The sequence below is a fragment of the Pyxicephalus adspersus genome, chromosome 7, assembly GCF_032062135.1.
Source record: "Pyxicephalus adspersus chromosome 7, UCB_Pads_2.0, whole genome shotgun sequence".
Lineage (NCBI taxonomy): Eukaryota > Metazoa > Chordata > Amphibia > Anura > Pyxicephalidae > Pyxicephalus > Pyxicephalus adspersus.
The window spans coordinates 65,923,017-65,929,890 of record NC_092864.1 but is presented as its reverse complement, the minus strand read 5'-3'; the positions used below and the strand labels follow the sequence as shown (position 1 = coordinate 65,929,890).

Here is a 6,874-nt window from a genome sequence, read left to right as displayed (position 1 = left end):
TGTTACATCTACCTGGCAAATGACTATATTTGCTTTTAACTTATCACTGTAACACAAGTACACAAAGTTGCATCAAAAGGTGAACTGGCTTGCTGCCAAAAAATGTCAAACCAAAAAACAAGCATGTAACAAACCAAACAACGCAATACTGTTTGTGTGATTAGCAATGTTATTTGGAAATTCCCCAGAATATATATAATTATAAAAAGGAACGCTAAAACTTTTGTTTTGTTTAAATAAGTCAAGTTTTTTATTGTGGTCTGTAAACCAGTAAGTGAGACATTCCCCGACTTCTTGTGCCGTTGACAAGGTTATCAGCAGGACAAGAAGATGGAGAACATTTCAGACATTTGGAGACAGTAAGCACACATTTTTAGAAGTGTGAGAGAAGGCTGAAAGATCTAGCGGATTTGTATTCATGTCTGTGTCCTAGCTGGAGACGACAATGTCATTGCAATCGGATTTAGGGGAAGATTTCTACAACTGGGGCCAGTGCTAGAACAAGGTGAGGAAAGGTCAGAATTCACTTATCCTACACTAGCTGCAAACTACTTCACCAACATAAGTTGCAGGTCACTAATACCCCCCAGGCCACCTCTGCTTTTATTTGTAAAATACGAGAGGGGCAAACATACTAGGACATGGTCCAGCCATGTGTTAGCATAATGCATAAAAAACGTGTGGAAGTTCCACCATTGCTGAGAAAATGGCATAGTCCAGAAGAAGAACCGTTGGTAGCAGAGGGAACACAGAGTGCATCTACCCTAGATGGAGAATGAAACTAAAGGGTTAAATTCACCATAAAGTGAAACTATCCCCTGTATACTTTCACAGTATGGCAGCTGCTCCTGGGACTTCCTGGCAAATCAATTCTGTATTTTAGGGCAACGTCCCAAACAAAACCAGTGGCAATTAAAACTGGGCGGAGGTTCCCTGCTATATCCAAAATTACAACAACAAAATATGTCTTTAAAAAAAAAAACAATGTGTCCCATTAAACTTAGGTCTGTATTATCAGGCGCCTTTGTTTAACAAATTGCATAACAAACTTGCATAAAATCCCTGAAGCCTTTAACCCCAGGAGTATTACAAGTGTATTCAGTTCGCTGGTTATGTAAGATTTCTATTCATAATATAAATCCTTAGTCAAGTCTTACCATTGGCCCTTTTGACCTATGTTTACATAATTACATGTGCGGACATCTCAGTTATTCTTTGGGCATTTGGATGCAAATTTGGTGGAAGACTGGCTCTGCTTTGGTAACTTTTTGGAGTGCTCCTATACTTACAGGAAGCAGCCTGGGCAGTGATGGAGCTTTCCAAATTTGATATCTGTAAAGAAAGGTTAGGAGGTCTACGGAGGGTCAAAAACCATCACTGGGTGCAAATGAACCCCTCTGACCTATTGCATATGGGACCTTCATTTATATAAACTTTGAAACAAAAAAAAAACATTAAAGTCCCGGGACAGTGCCATTTCTTCTGTGGATGACCCCGTATCCAGCGCTACTATTTAGTCCTCTACCATCTCCTTGCTCGGACATCCAATAGGAAATGTCCACGTCATACATGTATCAGGGTTCTCGCCAGCCCCTTTTAGCTGGGTGCACCACCTGGCACTTTTCAGCACCCACTCGGCTGTTTTTGGGTGGTTAGTAAAGTTTGGTCACAATACAGGGGCTGCCACACACCTAAAATTACTTCCCACCCGGCTTTAAAAAAATTTCTGGGTTGAGCACTGCATGTATGTAGCATACACAAGGACCCCACCAACACAGGAAGAGAATAGACACATTTCGGGGGTGGCGGTTGTCACATGATCATGGTTTGAGCGGAGTAAAAGGGGCATCTTTCTTTCCCTCCAGCAATCCCTTTGGATTGGGCTGGGGGTATGATAAGTAGGCTAGAGATAAGATTTAAAGGTAGTTGTTACACTTATTGCCGTGTTCAACCAAGAAATTTTTTTAAGCTGGATGGGAAGAAATTGTAGGTGGGTGGCAGCCCCCCTGTTTTGTGACCCAACTTATCAGTGACCACCCAAAAACAGCTGGGTGATTACTGGAAAGTGCCGGGTGGTGCGCCCAAATAAAAGGGGCCGGGGAGAACAGTGTTATTGTACACCTGGGACTGAGGGTTTGAGTGATAATCTGCAAACCTATGTAACAATTTGTTAAAATAAACATTTTGAGTTTTTATTCAGGGGTAAGAATCAATTCACAAAGCTTTACGCAAGGATAAGCCATGTGACTGCTATTTGGAAACCTCAATTGACTCAGCCATAAAACAACGGTCACTTTATTCTTTAAAGGAACCCACCCTGGTGTTGGAGCTTTGTAAAGGAAGCCTATACTTAACTCCAGGTAAAATTGTTTTCTCCTTTTTCCTAATCCCCACTGTAAGGGTTGTCAGCTTTGTCAACAGCGTTAAGCCTTTGGGGGTAAAACAAACCTTACACCCCACTCCTGCTGGTGCTTTCCCTCCATTTTGTTAGACCGGTCCCATTGAGCCATGACATAAGCCTTGGTGTGACGCTTCTGGGGCCGATAATATGGTTATCACAAGTTTATGGCGTTGAAGCCATCTACAGTATGAAGCACTGGGCTGTGAAAAAGCCCGGGCCCTTTGGGATAAGTCATGTCCCAAACAAAATGAGCAGTGGGGCCAACAACAAGAGTACAGATATTGGTTTAACCGGAGTTCAGCTTTAAGCCACACCACAAGTACTGCCTATTGGGAGCCAAAGAAGAGAGTTACATAACCAACAATACCCAGAAGAATCACCAAGTTATCTCATGCATCTGTCTGGATTATATAGTACGTGCAAGTACAGGCTCGTTACCAAGAAGACCTGTTACTTTGCCCCAAGACAACAACAAACTGGTTTGCCTAAAGTGGATATAGATATACACACAAAGCTCTGGGGTCATGTGGTCCCAAAAGTTTGAATCCTGGCTAGGACCCCTTGTCGTTTATTGTTTTCCCTCTGGTTGAGTGAATTTCCTTAAGTTTCATGCTTTCCTCCAACATTCCAAACGCATACCAGTAGGTTACCAGGATTCCACCAAAAACTGTCCTTTGATTGTATTCATGTCTTGTGACTATGGTAGTCCCCATTAGATTAGATCAGGCAAACTTCGGCCCCCGGGCCATATACAGCCTGTTAGGCTTTTTTTATCCGGCCCGTTGAACTCTCCCCCTACTTCAGCGTCTCGGCTGACGTAGAGAGAGAGTTCAACAAGCCGGATAAAAAGGCTCTGGCGAGGAGAAGGACCCCGCCGGGGGGCTGCACCGGCCAGAGCCGTGAACCATGTGACCTGTACAAATCCCAGGCTCGGGGAAGTGGGCGGAACAACCCGCCCACTCTCCAATAGCAATCTCAGATCTGCGATGGAAGAGTGGGCGGGTATATGCCATAATGACGTCACGTTCAGTGGCATCATGATGGCATAACTCCGCCCACTCTCCCATCGGCCTAGCCCCTCTGCCTAATTTTAGATCAGATTGTTGCCCGAGTGAAAAAGTTTGCCCACCCCTGTATTAGATTCTAATAGGGACCCATATTAGATTGTGAGCTCCTTTGAGGGACAGCTAGTGATATGACTATGGACTGTCCTAGATTGTAAGCTCTTTGGGGCAGGGTCCTCTCCTCCTCCTGTTTCACTGACTGTATCTGTCTGTCATATACAACCCCTATTCAATGTACAATGCTGCGTAATATGTTGGCGCTATATAAATACTGTTAAATATTAAAATCAAAATAATAAAACTGCCTAATATCTTGGAGAATCCCAAATCTTGTGAGCACACTCCTGCATTGTTTTAGGTATATTTATTTTTCAGGATTGTTAAATGTGATAGCACATTGTTATTAATAAGAGATACCATAGAAGATAAGTAATAATATTTACCATTTATATTGTAAAACAATGTTCTATCCCTGTTGGTCAGATATCCTCTGCCTGGCACCCATTGGAACATAAAGGGGAATCCCCCCACAAAGCCATCAAGAGATACAAGAAAGGTAAAAGCCTGACAGTGAGTCTAATCATATTCTGACACAGGATAAATCTAATTATATTTCTGATTCTACTCATAGGCTATGTACACACGTCAGATGATTCTCGTGTGATAATCGGCTCAGGGATGATATCAGGTAAGAATCTGGCGTGTGTACAGCGCTCATCGTCCGAACTACTGTCCACAGACGAGGAACGATCGTAATGAAAGTGAAGGGGAGTGACGCTTTGTTGTTCTCCCCCCTCCATAAAGCAGAACGGCTGTATGTACAACGCTTGTTCACACATCGTGTAGATCCTGAAAGATCCTTTCCAACAGCAATTACATATACTAGAGATTGTAAGCTCTTCAGGGCAGGAGGGTCCTCTCCTCTTCCTGTGTCACTGTCTGCATCTGTCTGTCATTTGCAACCCCTATTTATTGTACAGCACTGTGCAATATGTTGGTGCCATATAAATTCTGTTAATTAATAATGTGAGTAGGTAATCATACGCTGCGACTCCCTATACCAAGGTTACAAAACTACAGAGAAGCACCGATATCAAAAGGAAACCAATGGCAAGGAATTTTAGTTGTATGGACAATGGGGATTGTTTATTTAGTGATCATTATCATGCCTTCATTTGTGTGTACACAGCTAGTGTGACAAGAGATTACACGGGGAGGATAAGGGGAGGATAAGGGGAGATCTCCAGCAATCTCACTAACACAAGTGATCACCTGACAGCCCACTGAAGGAAAGCAGACAGCTACAGAGCTGGTATTTATCATGGCAAGGTCAGACAAATGACAGCTGTCAGACCTCACTAGACCTTTGACCCCACGTGCCTTGCTTGCAGGGATCTATCCAATAACACGGAATACATGCGGAGTTATTATAGATCCGAGGAGTTATTATAGATCCGATGTAAGAGGATAACTCACACCGGGTGTCTCATGTTATCCCAACACAGGTCAACTTACCTGCAGCCAACATTCAGTGCAGCAGATCCTTCATAAACCAGACTGGTCAGATATCATTTAATACGGAGATTCCAGCAAACCCTGGCATTATGGTGGTGGCATTATAGAGATGGCAATATAGCGATGGTAAAATAGTGGTGGCATTATAGCAGTGGTAATTTAGCGATGGCAATATAGTGGTGGTATTATAGAGATGGCAATATAGTGATGGCATTATGGCAGTGGGTAGTGATGGCATTATAGTTATGGTAATATAGCCGTGTTAATATAGCAGTGGTAATATAGCGATGGCATTATGATGGTGGCTTTATAGCGATGGCAATATAGTTATGGCATTTAGGCTGTGGGTAGTGGTGGCATTCTGGCGGTGGTAATATAGTGATGGTAATATAGCGGTGGTAATATGATGGTGGCATTATAGAGATGGTAATATATTGATGGCATTATAGTGGTGGCATTATGGCTGTGGGTAGTGGTGGCATTATAGAGATGGCAAGCGATGGTAATATAGCGGTGGCATTATAGCGGTGGGTAGTAATGGTAATATAACAGTGGTAATATAGCGGTGGCATTATAGATATGGTAATATAGTGATGGCATTATGGCGGTGGTAATATAGTGATGGCATTATAGTAGTGGGTAGTGACGGTAATATAGTGATGTAATATAGCAGTGGCATTATAGTGGTGGGTAGTGATGGTAATATAGCGGTGGCATTATAGAGATGGTAATATAGTGATGGCATTATGGCGGTGGTAATATAGTGATGGCATTATAGTGATGGCATTATAGCAGTGGGTAGTGACGGTAATATAGTGATGTAATATAGCGGTGGCATTATAGCGGTGGGTAGTGATGGTAATATAGCGGTGGCATTATAGTGGTGGCATTATAGCGGTGAGTAGTGATGGTAATATAGTGGTGGTATTATAGCGGTGGCATTATAGCGGTGGCACTGACCTCCGGCACACTTCCCCCAATCCTCCCCTATATACTGATCTTGCTGGCAGGTGCTGATGCAAGCAATAGAAGGCAATGCAATGATCAGCTGACACAACACACCACGATAGCACAGATCCCAGGCTGCACACATCGGTCTTACAATCTGAGGGGATTTCTATTCCAGACACTAAAAGAAACATTCATAGCAAGCAGATTTTCCAGCATTGATCCTTCCATAACGGCGGTACTCTGCTCTATAGGAGTACCATTGCAGGGAATGCTGCACGAATCACAACAACACAACTGTTCGTATTTGTTTTCAAAGTGAGAAGAAACCCCCGGCTAGGGACAGCCCGCACCCAATCCGCACACAAGCTTCGATTCTCGTCTATATATCGGTGACAACATCCCCGAGGGTTAACCCCTCCGCTGCCACAGAAAACAACAACCCAGCCTGAGCCATAGCGGTGACCGGGAGCTCTGCTCCCCTGCTAGCGGTCATCCTTCTTACCGGATGGGGATCAGCCCCGTTGCTCGCCCCGCTTCCTCACACGCAGCACGAATGAAAGGCGATATCACAAAGCTTCTTCTAGAACGCTGGAGCAGATCCCACTGGAGCGCACAGTATGGAAGGAGCGACGCGACTGATTGACGCAAGAGACAACCATTGGGCTCGCGGGGACGTGCTGGTGACGTCACAGGGGCGGGCTTTCCGCCTAGGTGGACTACAAAAGGGTTTTAAAGGGACCTGCTGAGGCCAGTGCTTGTGTCAGAGCCGTCAGAGGGCGGGAAACAGGGCTTTGTGTCCGGCTCTGATATCGTGACAGGAATTATTATGACCGGGCGAATCCCTATCCTGTGACAGGAGCTCACCATTTATGTTAATGGTCAGGTTTTGTTTGTGATGCAGAGGATAAAACCAGGGTTATCCCCATTTTATGACAAGACCTTA

At 44.1% G+C, this 6,874-nt stretch overlaps 1 protein-coding gene across 1 annotated transcript in view; it reads right to left on the bottom strand.

The window, feature by feature from the left end:
• The window catches only part of ORMDL1 (ORMDL sphingolipid biosynthesis regulator 1), a 22,660-nt gene extending 16,070 nt beyond the window's left edge, over positions 1-6,590 (bottom strand). Inside the window, exon 1 of the mRNA XM_072418827.1 lies at positions 6,434-6,590. The gene's annotated coding sequence lies outside the window, so the exon portion shown is untranslated. The remainder of the gene's footprint in view (positions 1-6,433) is intronic.
• Between the last annotated feature and the right edge of the window lie 284 nt (positions 6,591-6,874).